The sequence below is a fragment of the Gymnoscopelus braueri genome, assembly GCF_963280865.1.
Source record: "Gymnoscopelus braueri genome assembly, contig: SCAFFOLD_63, whole genome shotgun sequence".
NCBI lineage: Eukaryota > Metazoa > Chordata > Actinopteri > Myctophiformes > Myctophidae > Gymnoscopelus > Gymnoscopelus braueri.
The window spans coordinates 337,306-352,528 of NW_027660477.1; the positions used below are offsets into that span (position 1 = coordinate 337,306).

Genomic DNA, 15,223 nt, shown 5'->3' on the forward strand with positions numbered 1-15,223 from the left:
TATATATTTTACAGTTGTTGGCATCCAGGAGTACATGTGTGAGGACCTTTCGGAGTTTTAACAGGTAATCTCCAGCACACACTCTCTTCTTCTTTTTTCTTTCTTTCTTCTTTTTGTTTAAGGCTCGCAAATTCAGCAAGAAATTATGTAGGCTACTTTTACTTTGATCATTTAAGTATACTGCTACTTGCATGTGTTTTGGGGCGATCGTTTTGGTATTCCTTTGGTGCTTTCCTCAAATTAACCTTTTATAATCATGCTGTTTACAGGAGGCTGTGAGGCATCTACACAACTCGGAGAAGAATAACCACAAATACAATCCAAAAGAAGCGTAAGTAACTAAATTCAACTATATCACAATCATGCTTTAGTAAGAGGGGAGACCTTGCCCCCGATTCGATTTGTAGTGGGGGATAGTGGGGGGAGGTAGGCCTGTGGATTGGGTTCCTGTCCTGGTGAAATGTTTTAACTGATAAAGAAAAAAATTATAAAAGCTAACACGGTTCTTCTCTTCCAACAGGGTAAATTCTCCACATAATATTGATGTTGCGGCTCATCTTTTAGGAGAACTAAGCATTAGTTTCTGTAATGTTGATCCTGTTTTTATAAAAGGTACGCACATGCATAATACACTCACAGTATTCACATAAGCTATTTGCATCTTAATAGAGTGGGCTAGACCTGCAGAAGCCAGCAAACCTTTATTTTTTATGCACAGGAGAAAGCAAAGGTACAGAAGTCTATGAGGACACGACAGAGAAAATTACGGGTAAGTGAGGAGAGCAGTTTTGGTAGGCCTCACTCACACAGTTAAAACAATTTCTTAGTTTTGTGGTTTAATTGTAATTCTATTTTTTTTGTGTTTGTTTTTTTACAGTTGTTTGAGGGCAGGAGATCCGTGTTGCGGCCTGCTGAGGAAATTCTCTGGAACAGTACTGCAACCAAAGAGCTCATGTCTGATGAGGAAGATGGCTTCGAAGATGGTTTGCCAGTATGGTTTATCAGACCTCCACCAGGAAGAAGTTCAGCGCTTTCAAAGCTGTGCAAGGAGCTCCAGGAAAGAAGACCCCCAGGACCTCGTTCCAGACCCCGCGTTCTCCAGAACACAATTCTTGTGGTTGACGAGTTCGAGGACTATAACGGGTCTTTTACACTCCTCCCGCTGTAAGGACACAGCAAGGACACCCAAGATATTAGAGATGCGCGGATGGGTTTCTTTGTCACCCAAATCCGCGTTAACAAGTTCATTATCCATCCGCCATCCACCCGCGATAATTATATCATCCTATTTATAGATCCGCACCAACCGCACCAAATAATTGTTATTTTCCTGACGTTAGTTTTCTTATAAACAATGTTTATATATATATATTTGGGAACTCCAGCGGCGTAGTGTCAGACATTTAATTGGATGCCTTGCTGCCTTTTTGTATATATTTTTGGGTGCATCAGCACCTTTTTATTAGATTTTATTTGATTTTTTTTTTTACACAAGTATAAGTGACTTTTTCCCCCTCATGGCACTACTTGCTGACTATATACCAGTGTCAGTCTACTTTAGGTGGATTATGCGGTCGACGCACAATGACATTTTGCACCTTAATCCCATGTATAACTTGACTTTTGTCTTTTATTGTGTTTTTTTCCCCTAAGCACCTTAACTAACGTCCATAAGTATATCATGCACAGTATAAATTGCTGCTATCTTCACGCACACATCTTATCTCAGGTACTAGTGTAAATATGTAGACACGAATTTCACCCAATTTTAACCCAATTTAACCCAAGATTAGACTCAAATCTTTGCTTTTGGGGTCCCTGGAACAAAATCCAGGGATTCTTTGAAACATTTGATTTTATCTGTGTGCTCCTGTTCCATTGTTTTGTATAAATAATGTTTTTCTTTTTTTGGATCAATAAACAGTAAAGAGTTCTGCCTATTTGTTTTTCTATATTGTGTGTGTATGTGTATATATATATATATATATATATATATATATATATATATATACATATATATGTGTATATATATATATATATGAACCACCCCTCCCAATGGGGGGGGGGGGCGCTATGAACCACCCCTCCCAATGGGGGGGGGGGGGGGGGGGGGAATAAACTAGGGGGGGGGGGATGCCAGAATTAGCATGCAGAATTGTGGGGTGGGTGGGTGGGGTTATAAGCCACAGCTTCCAATCAAATGTGGTTTTCTGCACATGCTCAGAAGTGGTTGGGGTGGGAGTGGTGGGAGGGGTGGGGTGTGTGAGGTCCTTGCTGGCAGACACCACAGGGGGTAAATGCAAATGAATGTCTCAGAAATGGTACATTTACCTGGATATGTGGGAGGTATGTGGGAGGTGGTACATTAATGAATGAGGGCAACTTACACACACATACTCCCGTAAGTATCAGGGGTATGCCTGGTGAATACCCTCCCAAAATCATTGCTTTTCACCCAGTGGCGGTAGTGACGGGTAGTGACGGGGCGCATCCGGTGAAACCCGGAATTACACTAAATGTAAACAGGAAGTAAACGAGGGGCGTTCGGCCACAGACGGCATTAAAACACTTCTTTAATGAAAGATATGGATTATTACATTAAACTACTACCGCGTAGAGACAGTTAACATTTGGCGCTTGGGGGTAAGCGCCTTTATTTTCAATTTGTACATGCCCCCGTGGAGTGTCTACGGGGCATAGTGCAGAAAGTCCCTGTCTCCATGCGGCGTGAACCCTACAACTCTCGTAGATTGAAAACGTCAGAATCATAAATACGTCTACGAGAGCTGTATTCTACAGCTAGTCTAGGCTAAGAATAGACGTTGAAAAAACTTTCACTTTTAGACCAATTATAACCCAGTTTTAGACGGAGGTCTAGACGACTATATGGCTCACTACACTGGGTTCAAGCCGTGTAACTGGTCAGCAAGTGGATCGTCTGCTGTAGACTTTCTAACACGCCGGTGATGCAGTGACTGAGCTGAGCAGAAGTAACTAGGCAACCATGACAGGCAGCGCACAGACAGAGGATTGGCACGCACAACCACACAGAACGTATCTTAGCAACGTGAAAGCGCTAACTCTCATTGGTTGTGAGCTGCTGAGCGCACTCCCAGACAATGGGATCATACCAAAGTCTGTTTATTTACCGCAACTTTTGGACAAAATTTGGCTTGTTTTTGTAGGTCGGCTGCATAGAGTTAAAAATAAGGTCGGCTGGCTCATTTCTCGCACTAGACTTGGCAACACTGACTGACACGCGGACAGCTGAGCCAGTCACACAGCTCTTCTCTTCGCAGATGTATAGAGTGAGGCTGGGAACGCGGCTAGTCACACAGCGGAGAGACAGGACAGCACTAGGGATGCAAATTATCGATCAATTCATTAATTGATAATTGATAACCTTATCGACCGATTAACCGGTTAACTGATAAGCGGCTTTTTTATTTTTATCTGAGAATCTTAATTTCCCTCAATATGGTCTAACACAAAAATCTACATTTTGCTGATATACAGAATACAAAAGGCATATTATATTCACCTATCAAATATTTATTTGACCATTTGAGATACAGGCAATGGCATCTTTGGATGAGGAACAGAAAATTAAATGAAAAGTGCACTGTCTCGTCTGTCACATCATGCAAAATTATTAGCAGCATTTCTATAATCCCTCTTGAACTGGGAAAAGTGACAGTGAAATTAGTAGGCCTAGCCTATGACACTGACAGTCAACTTGAAATATAGGCTGACTTAAACTGAAAATTAAACATCCATGACTAGAACAGTCAACTTAAAATGTTAAGCTCAGGCTGACAAGTGAAAACGTCACTGTTTTGAATAGGCTCTCTTCCTCATTATGCATTGCATAGATAGGTAGGTAGGTAGGTACCTTATTTCACCCAGAGGGGAAATAGATAGACCTATTCATTTTTATTCAAGAATATCAGCATGTCTACATGCTCAGGAGTGAGCGCAGCCTGTTTACAGTAAGGCCAGCTGCTGAGAACACACGTTCAGATGGGACTGATGTGAATCTGCCACATTCATTGACTCTTGCTTCGCTTCCAGCGCCTTGGTGGCTTTGGTGCTGCGGTTGAAGTGTTTTATCAATCTCCCCGCAGCTGCAATGACTCTGTGCAGGTGGACAGCGAACCCGTCGTTGACGGCCAGCTGTAGAGTATGCGCGTAGCATGGAACCGAGGCCCAGTTGACTCGATCTGGTCTGTTTGCCGAGACTATGTTCCGCGCGTTGTCGTGAACACAGGCGATTATTCGTCCGGTCAGTCCCCATGACTCCACGACCTCGTTTAATTTTTCAGCTAAATTATCAGCCGTATGGCTCACCGACATGCTTTCTGTGAGTAGGACCGCCGACTTCATCTCCCAGTCCTTCTCCATGTAGTGGCAAGTGACTGTGATGTAGCTTTCTGTTGTTAATGAAGTCCAACAATCTGTTGTCAGAGCTACATTTGTTGTGGCTAACTGTGTTTTCAGCTCTGCTTTTTTGACTTTGTAGCGTGCTTCCGTGCGGGTTATGGTTCCTCGAGAAGGGATATTGTACCCTGGCTCAATGAAGTTTAATAGCTCTTGAAACCCCATCCACTACGCTTATTGGCATCATGTATTTTGCAACCATGTTGCAAATCCTCTGGGTAATGCTCTCCGCTCGTGCCTCATCACACGTCTTTTTTTTGGCAAACACCGCAGGTATTTTAGGTTGCGATCCACTACTCTCCCCCAACAACACGACTGCATGTGTGTTTTTTAGGTGGTACATTAACGTACTGGTTGAATTGCTGTACTTGAAAACAGCGTCACATATTTTACACCTTGCATCTTTGTCTTGGTTTTTAACTCATTCAGTGCCAAACTTATTTCTGGCTTAATCACCCCTGTGCCAAGGCCAAAAATACATTGTAAAAAAAAAGTGCTTAGGAGCCGAGATACAGCCTTTTTCAGTAAGAAGTTAAACAAGAAGTGAATGGAGCAGCAAATCTTCAAATCATCATATCTTGGGTTCTGAACATTCTTTTTCAAAAAAACAAAAAATAATCGATTAATTGTTAACATCACTAGACAGCACATCATTGCCCTGTCATTCATATTGATTCCCCGACCTTAAAATACGGGACAAAGTGCGTCCCGTATCAGTTCAATACGGAACGTGTCTTTTAGTTTCCAATTACGGGACGATTCCGTATTTTAAGGGACGGGTGGCAACCTCACTGGGCCCCGACGCAGGATGGTCTAGTGCCCCCCCCCCCCCCCCCCATAAGCCGCTAGCAACTATTTTAACTATGCATAAAACAATGGTTTTGTAACCGACCAAACACTACTGAATGAAGGAAAAACACAGAAAACGGCCATAAGTCAAACATCTATATATCGGTCATTAGAAATGCTTAATTAAAATAACGAAATCTTATTTTAAATGCGGTACGAGAAAGTAGGTCAACTTCATTATGCTTGCATAGCCTAATGCATGGTTGCAAATAAGATTTCGTTATTTAAATATTATATTTAGCAAGGTTTGGCATTATAGATCAGATTCCGGCTATTTTCTGTGTATCTATATATAACCTGGTGTCGAGCGAGGAATTTACTATAAATGTTCAAATGTTGTATGACTACGCCACCTTGATGATGTTTGTATCAAGGAATTAAAATAAATGTATACCTCTAGAAATCGGGTTCCCCAATATGGACCAATGAGATTGAGACATGAGTTTCCCCCAATTTTTGCAAAATCATTTATAAGGTCCTTCAGATCCAGCTGGCGTGCACAGGTATTCTTGATGGACAGTGTGGCCAGTCCACTGAGGCGACCCGGGCCCATAGTACTCCTCAGATAACTTTTGATCAGCTTTCATTTCGAGAAGGAACGTTCGGCTGATGCCACTGTGATGTATGGTTAGGAAAAGCAGCAATACAGTGCAGACTTCCCCGAAACTAGAACTAATGCTGTTGTTCTCCACAATAAAAAGTTTAGTTCGCTCTTGGATGGTCTTTGCAATGCTGTCTCGTAAGCACCCACGGAATGACACCAGTTGTGTCGGAAATTGCAGGGTTATGTCATTCTTGTACTTTTCCACCAGTGTGTTTGCTTGTAGAACACGTTCTTCATCTGTTGCATTACAAAGTGTTTCAGGCTGTATGACGTTGAACGTGTCCACTGTCGATCGCAACCCAGTGAATCCCTGGGTCAGCTGCAAGATCACTATATCCAGACAGGCTTGGAACACATGCACGCGATAATAAGACTCTGGGTCCGCTAAACGTCCGTCTTGACAAAGTTCATCAAAGTGCCTTTTCACTTTCCTCTGCCGAATATTTTCAAACGTTTTGCTTACACCCCACTTGTCGGAAAGGCCCTCAGCTGTCAGCTTGGTATCCTCAAAACTAGCTCGAAATGCAGACATATCTTTGATGGTGCTGTCCAGCAGCTGAACTGCTGTGGCCAGGTCTGAGTCTTGGGATTGCAGAAGTTTTGAGACAACGTTGGTTCGTTCCAAAATCTTGCTTTGAAGAACAACAGTGCAGGTGAAGCTGAATTTCTCAATAGATTTTTTCAGTGAAATAGCCTCGTCTCTCTCATCTCTCTTTGGGCTCGTAAGGGACAGTTTAGTCAATGCTTGCATAACATCACTGTAGGGATATTGTGGCAACCCAGGGGAATACAGGTGAGATTCACAATAAAACAAGAGGCTCAGAGTCAGTTGGCTTGTTAAATTAAATAGTCTTTTATTCAAACGATTAGGGGAAAGGGGAATTGGGGCAAAAGCAACTTAGGAATCCTCCCGTCCGGGGCTTGGGCCTGTACATACGCTACACACAGGTGGGGGCGCCACAATCCTGGGGGTAAACAGAGAGAGAGCAGTGACTACTATGTTTCAGGGTTCAGTAGGTTTGGAGCTCAGTCGGCCTAGCAAGATGTCCTTCCTACTAGCTTCCATGTGGAACAGAGTGACGTGGCCTGCTTCCTCATTCCTCCAAACTGACTCTTCAGCCGGCTTGTGAGCCGGCTATTTAAAGGCTCCCCTTGATTGCTTGACTGGCTGCAGGTGAGTCCATTGCCAGGCTCCCACTGGCTGCAATACCTGGGCAGGATAATACACTCCACCTACCACCTCCCCCAGCCTGAGCTTAGGGACCCGCCCTCTCTGTGGAATAGGCCTGGCTGTTTCCCCTGGTCTGCCACAATATCTTAACGAGGCCACTGCTTCATAACGTGATGACCATCTTGTGGGGCATATCCTTTTCAGTGTGATATTGAGATCATTATCATTTGTTTGGTCAGACTCAGGCTGTGTTGTTGTAGGCCTATTTGAGAGCATTGCCCATCTTTTTATACTGTGTCCAAAGAGCACATAAACACGCTCTACAATGTCATAAAACTTTGATATCTGTATCTTAACTGAATCATTAAGGGCCAGATTTAAGTTATGACAAGCACAGTGTACATATACGGCTGCAGCTATCCTTGCTTGGACTCCAGAGTATATGCCACTTATCTTAGCGGCACCGTCGTACCCCTGCCCTCTGCACTTTGACAGGTGTAATCCGTTGCTCTCAATAGACGCTGTGATGTCATTAGCAAGCTTGGCTGCAGATGAGTCTGTGACTTCTCGAAATCCGAGGAATGACTCGTTGATCTTTACATTATTGGCAACACCGCAAGCTTCTCCCTCTATTGTGACATATCTATTCACCTGTTTCTTGGCTGTGTGTTTTCCACTTCCTGTCGGATTTCATTGGATATCATTAGTCATCTGACCGGTTTCATTGGATTTCATTGGATCAAAAGACAGGAAGTGGAACACAGTGAAAAGCCTAGGAAACAGGTGGATATACTTCACTCATTTGATCTATTTTTTGCTATATCTTGGGTAGTGTCCATAATGACAGAAAAAAATGGGGCTGCTCGAATTTCGTCCAGAATGTCATTTTTAACACGTTTTGCAAGGATGTCAATAAGCTCATTTTGTGTTGCTGGACTTAGGTACTTCGCTGGGCGATTAATGTGATTTTTTTAGGACTGGATCATATTTTGCCATGAGCTCAATGATAGCCAGGAAATTCCCACTGTTTGCTTGGCCTATCGTTTCCCAGTGTCCTCTGAAGGGCATTGTTGCTAAAGTAAGCGTAACATTTATCACACGGTCCAGTACCTGTCTCCAAAAGTTGGTCTCCAGTCTGACCGGTCATATATCACACAAGCGGCGGTATGCATATCAGATGATTCATGTAGCTGAATTTTGTGGGATAAAGTCTGCCATTTGTTAGTTCACCATGTCTTCTTCCCACCTAGTAATGAGCGATCTGCAAAGAGCCAACAGGTCTCACAGTAGGCTACATCTAGCTTGGGTGGATAGTATAGCCACGTCCGTGGTCTCTCCAAACCAGACTTGGTTTTGCGGATGTAATATGTTACATCCACATCTGTAGAAAAAGACTGTTTGTCCTGTTTGGGATCCCTCAGGAAAGGGCCAGTGGGCTTGCATGGCCCCGTAGACACGATATAACGTTTGATATTTGAGTCTACATTATCAGGGAAATTCAGTGGGGTATTTAGTTGTAACCCGCTCTGGCGGCATGTCCTCCTCCTCTTCAACCCCTTCTTCCTCCATCTCCATATCAATATCACAGTCTCCATCTTCTCCATCACAGTGGTTAGGTGGCCTGCTGGTGCTAGCAGTCACAGTGGCAATCGGCTCCTCAGCTTCTGCCAACTCCACCGGGTCTGAACTGCTACTCGAGACAGGTGCCTCTGCTTTCTCTTCTTGTCCCCCCTCGACCAGCTCCATCGTAACTACTGTCCTCTTTCCAAGTATTTTTGGAAGTTAAGCAATTTTTTTCTCTGCTTCTTCTTTTAATTTACGCTTCTGAAAACCACTTGTGTTTCTGCTTCTCCATGTTGTAGTTGTGTCTCTCGCGCCATTTACACCTGTAACCTGGCTTGTGACCTGTCTTACTCTTCCGGTATCTTTGTCCCCGCCGAGCGGGACCCCCTCCTCCCATAAAATTAGCCAGTGACACTCATGGTCCGAATTTTAATAGAGATTATGTTGCGACATAAAATCAACCTTGGTTAACAATTACAATGTTAAGGGGCCCGCCCAGTTTTTTTTTTCTTTTCTTTTTTTTGCCTGGGTCATGGGCCCCAACGCAACTGCGTTGTGACGCCTCTGCTTCTAGCCATGGTTCACATGATGCTCGTCTGTCAGAAGCGTCATGGCGCTACTTGTTCCTGTTTTTTGAACATTTTACATTTACAACCAGTACATCTAAAGCGCTGACCCCACGGCCACGGAAGTTAAAGCACACAGGTCTATGTACCCGTATCTCCCGTATTGTTCAATAAAAAGCGTTTTAATCCGACCGGCGGCCTTTTTTTTTCATAATTTATGAAAGTGCAAATAGTCCAAGAGCTTAGCTCCCAAATACAAAGGAATCGTTCAGTTTGTGATAAAAGCATGACATTTGGTACACTTATAGCTAAAGGCATTCCAAAAAGAATTGGATATGGAGCCATCATGAATTTTCAATTTTTCAAAATGGCCGCCAGCAACAACTGTTTTCTTATGAATGATGGATATACTATGATATTTCAGACTTATTTACTATACATAGTACTTGGTAAATGTCTTTTGGATAATAGAAAATTGTCATCGAATATTCAAGATGGCCGCCATTTTTCAAGATGGCAGCCGTCACTTGTATGATATGGGTGATCTCGGTGTCAAATCAGTAATTTTTTATGATGCAGAATTCAAATTTGGAACTTTGGAATTGGACAGAAGCTTCCTTCTACCTCACAACTGAATATGACCACTGTTTCTTTCAAGATGGCAGCCGTATAGCCGAAATAAAAATTATAATGGCAAGAAAAGAGGCCTGAGAAAGCACGCGCACTACCATTGTTCCATGCATTGACGGGTTGTGACACTGTGTCAAGCTTTGCTGGCCATGGGAAAAAGACTGCGTGGGCTGTATGGACTGTGTTTCCTGAGCTTACACATGCCCTGTTGAAATTGTCTTCAGCACCAAATGACATACCACAGGAGGTAATGACCACAATTGAGAGGTTTATTTTCTTACTCTATGAACAACCGGCACATGCACAGAAATAGATACGGCAAGGAGGAAGTTATTTGCAAAGAGGCACAATGTACAATCAATCCCTCCGACCAAGGCTGCCCTAGAAGAGCATGTCAAGAGAGCAGTATACCAAGGAGGCCACGTGTGGGGTCAAGTGCTGGTGTCAACACCAGAACTACCTTCACCGTGCAAATGGGGCTGGTCAAAGACATCTGAGGGGGACTATGAACCCTTCTGGACATGCCTACCAGATGCAGGCCAGTCCAGTTATGAACTTGTCTCTTGCAAATGTAAGAAGGGTTGTGTTGGGCAGTGCAAGTGCAAAAAAGCTCAGTTACAGTGCACAGCTCTCTGTTTCTGTGAAGGCGAGTGTGAATGGTCTTCCCTGTGATAGACCCTAGGTTTAGCCTCACTTAATATGAGTCTTGTGAGATAGATGGAAGCTTCTTAGAAAGTTCCTAATTCAACTCTTGCATCAAGAAAAATGTATAATTCGACACAGAGATCATCCATATCTAACTAGTCTGAAAAAATGGCAGCCATTTTGAATTTTCAATGAAAATGTTCAACTATCCAAAAAACACATTACCAAGTACATATGGTAAATAAATTCAACAAATTGTGTCTGTAATATCATATTATATCCATCACTCAATAGAAAACAGTTGTTGCTGGTGGCCATTTAGAAAAATGGCTGCCATGGGCGCCATGTTGAAAATTCATGACGACTCCATATCTAAATCTTTTGGGAATGCCTTTAGCTATAAGTGTACCAAATGTCATGCTTTTATCACAAACTGAACGATTCCTTTGTATTTGGGAGCTAAGCTCTTGGACTACAAGTGACGGCTGCCATCTTGAAAAATGGCGGCCATCTTGAATATTCGATGACAATTTTCTATTATCCAAAAGACATTTACCAAGTACTATGTATAGTAAATAAGTCTGAAATATCATATTATATCCATCATTCATAAGAAAACAGTTGTTGCTGGCGGCCATTTTGAAAAATTGAAAATTCATGATGGCTCCATATCCAATTCTTTTTGGAATGCCTTTGGCTATAAGTGTACCAAATTTCATGCTTTTATCACAAATTGAACGATTGTTTTGGTTATCTGCTGCACTAAAATACTACTAAACCAATAGGGGCGCGTAGTTGAAAATTTTAATATTTTCAAAAAACAGGAACAAGTAGCGCCATGACTATCATGGTATGACAGTCATGTTTCAGGGCTATGTACCCTTCCTCTCCATTTATAGAGGAAATATAACTTACTTATAACATACAGTATAACTGTCCGCCACCTGAAAAAAGGTTTTTGAACCAGATGAGCTATGAATGCAAACTTGGTGTCTAAATCATGTTTTTTTAAATTAGAAACAGGTTGGAATGCTTATCTTTCTGACTGACTGGACCTCTATATTTCAAAGATGGCGACTGTCTGACAATTTGTTTTACTTACCTTAATCTTTGTCATGTTTGGCAAATTTGGTGTCTATGCTTTTTGAGCATTAGAAACCCATTGGAATGCTCATATTTATGATTGAATCCATCTAGATCACTCTGATTTGCTTATTACAAATATGGCCTGTATCAAAAATGTTAAAGTTATTAACATAAAGTTCCATCCATATTTGAGTGTAGAGTTGTCGGAATGAGTTAAGATCAAACTGAAGAAAAGAAAAAAACTTGTCTACAGATGTAATTTTATTGAAACAATAGAATAATATGAGTAGTAGTACCCAAATTATACAGCAAAAGCCAGTGCAGTATGCAGAGCAATGCTCAGCATAAATTTAATACTATCATGCTAGTCAAAGGTGTATAACAGTTAAACAATATTATGTTTAAATTAGAATCACACACACACACACACACACACACACACACACACACACACACACACACACACACACACACACACACACACACACACACACACACACACACACAGTTGCATGCGCTCCGTCCTTTTGATTCCTCAGCGTGATGACTGTTTTTTTTGTGTCCTAATCATACAACTTCCATATCGAGGTGCAATGGACTCCAGCTTTGCAGAGTTTGCTGCATGTCCACTACATGACTTTTGCAGCCACAGTGGAGGAGGATGGCGCAAGCTTTACTGGCATCTGCAAGATGGGTCCAGTAAGGTTCCCAAGTCATAGTCATGGAGTCACAGTACCAGCCCAACATACTGAAATCTTGGATGTATTGGCCTTTTGATATGCTGAATCAATGTAGCTTGGGTGGGAGGAAGGTTCTCAAGGGACTTGCTACCAACTTGCTTGACTAACATTAGCTTTCCCAGACTATGGGAAAAGGAGTGCAGGAATCTCACAGAAACCCTGGTCACTCTCACCTTGGAGCCTGAAAAGATCAACTCTGATTTCCATGTCCAAAGATTGGAGTATATGGTCATCATCACATACAGCAAGAGCTGTGGCCATAGCAGAGTAGATGAAACCAGACAGTGGCTTTTCTCAAATGGTACCAAGTCCCTCTAGGACGTTCCTCCCACCCAAGCTGCACTGATTCAGCATGTAAAAAAGGGCACTGCTGCAGACCAGCTTCTAATGGAATCAGGCAACCTCCATGCAACAAAATATCCTAGTTTTCAGTATGTTGGGCTGGTACTGTGACTCCATGACGGGAACCTTACTGGACCCATCTTGCAGATGCCAGTACAGCTTGCGCCATCCCCCTCTACTGTGGCTGCAAAAGGTCATGTAGTGGGTGCTGCAAATGCTGTAAAGCTGGAGTCTGTTGCACCTCAATATGTGGATGTGAGGGTGTCTGCACCAACAAGGATGGCCAAGATTTGAATAACCTGGTTGTGTTATTAGGCAAAACATTTGTTTTGGTACTTTATGTATCAGTTTTTGCAGTGCTGTTCTGTTGCTGTTGTAACACCAAGACAATTATGTGATATATGTATTGTTCAAATTCTATACACCTTTGACTAGTATTATAGGATTACATTTTATCCTGAGCATTGTTGCACATACTGTACTAGCTGTAGCTGTATAATTGGGAATGAGTTCTACTCTTAAATCATTTTATTGTTTCAATAAAATTACATTTGTAAGATACATTGGTTGTTTCATAACATAGTGGCCATATTTGTGATATGCAAATTAGAGTCCTCTAGATAGATTAAATCGTAAAGATAAGCATTCCAACATGTTTCTAATTGTCAAATAACATGATTTAAACACCAAGTTTGCATTTGTAGCTCATCTGGTTCAAAAATAGCAAAAACCTTTTTCAGGTGGCGGCCATATTGAATTTGGACACTATGATGATCCCGAAGGTCGCTGGCTTGGACACCCTTGCTACATCATTAGAGCATGCCCTGGGTTACATATGGGACAAATTCGGTGCTTTAGATTGATTCACGCAAAAATATTCTTATTGACCGGGATTGTAAAGTTGACAGTTTTTAGCCGTTTGTTTTAGCTGTTCTGTAAGAAGATATACAACTTTAGATTTTAAAATTTAAACATTTTCCCTAAACATGAGTATTCTGAACATTTTGAGCACCTCAGAAAATCTGTTGCTCCAACGGTTTAGAAGATAGAGCCATGTTTGAAGTAGCGGCCATTTCAAAAAGGGTGTGGTCATTTCCGAGTATTTCGCCCCGGATAGAGAATTTCTCACAGTTCCTAAATTGTTCCTTGGGGTCATATTAGCTAAGAACAGTTGAGATAATCTCTCCTAAATGAAGTATCTTAGCCAGGTCCTAGACTAAGTGGTGTGTTCTATTAGAGAGTTCCGCCAATGAGGGGGCAGAACACAGCACCGATCACGTGGTTCATGTAAACTGGAAGTAGTTACAAGGAGCCGTAGACTTCAATGCATTCCATAAACTTCCCGTTTAAGGCTTTGTCACTATTCGCCAATAGACGGCTATGTAGAAGGCCTGGCACAATGAAGTGAACGCTAGTGTCAGAACTCTCTCTCAATGGGTCTGACTATAACCATTCCCTCCCTAGTCCCTCCCACACGCACAGCATGCACTGCACGCGCACATAATTAATTAATGTAAAATATTGGCGCACGCTCTTTGCACGCTTTTGGCCCGCACAGCATCGGCCAGACCCACTCAGGCCCAGTTTCGCAGTAACACTGGGTACAATTACAATATGCTTTGTACTGATTGTATCCACCAGGCCGAAAGGCATGGTGTGAGAGCCGAAAGGCATGGCGAGAGAGTATGTTTTGCACCCTGTCCGTCCGTCCGTCCGTCCGTGTGTGTGTGTCCGTCCGTCCGTGTGTCCGTCTGTCTGTGAACAGCTAATCTCCGACACCGTTGGCTTGATCGCAGTGAAACTGTGCACACATACTCCCTGGATGCCAATTCAGAACCTTTGCCCCAAATTTGGGCCTGTTATAGTGCCACCAGGAGGCCAATTTGTGCAAAACACATTTTTTGACAGTACTCCTACAGATTTTGTCCAAACATCACGCGAATCGGTACACATTATCTCTATAGTCATTAAACAAAACCGGTATTTCTGATTTTTCATATTCCATCCTGATTGGTGAAAAATAGATTCCAAAGTTTGCTGGACTGCTCCGTTCTGAACAAAATGCCTCAAATCATGATCACAGCATGCAATTTCCTTGAAATTCTGCACGCACATTCCCACTATGCCGAGGAAGAAATGCCACTTCAAATTTTTCAGATCAGCCTCATGGTGGTGCTATAACAGGCCGATTCGTGTTTTTACCTATAACTGCACCGATCTGTATAAAACTGTGTATGCGCACTCCCTAGACTAGAGGCCAAGGCAAAACCTTTGCCCTGCATTTTTTCACATCTGCCTTTTATAGCGCCACCAAGAGGCCGACTTATGTAAAATATATATATTACTCCTTCCCATTTTATCCAAATTTCACGCAAATCGGTACATATGATCTCTATAGTCATGTGAACAAGACGGATCTGTTTGATTTTTCATATTCCATCCTGATTGGCTAAGATTAACATCTAACATTTGCAGTAGTGGCTTGTTTTGAACAAAATGCCGCAAATCATGAATGCAGCGTCTGATTGCGGTGAAACTTTCCACGCACATTCACACTATGTTTAGGAACAAATGCCACCCTTTTAACATT

At 42.4% G+C, this 15,223-nt stretch overlaps 1 long non-coding RNA gene across 1 annotated transcript; it reads left to right on the top strand.

Annotated features, from left to right (window-relative positions):
- Nucleotides 1-522: 522 nt before the first annotated feature.
- On the top strand, nt 523-1,088 carry LOC308081531. Its single transcript, XR_013932862.1, has 3 exons — nt 523-612; nt 719-791; nt 878-1,088. It is a non-coding gene; the product is annotated as an uncharacterized lncRNA (long non-coding RNA).
- Nucleotides 1,089-15,223: the final 14,135 nt, after the last annotated feature.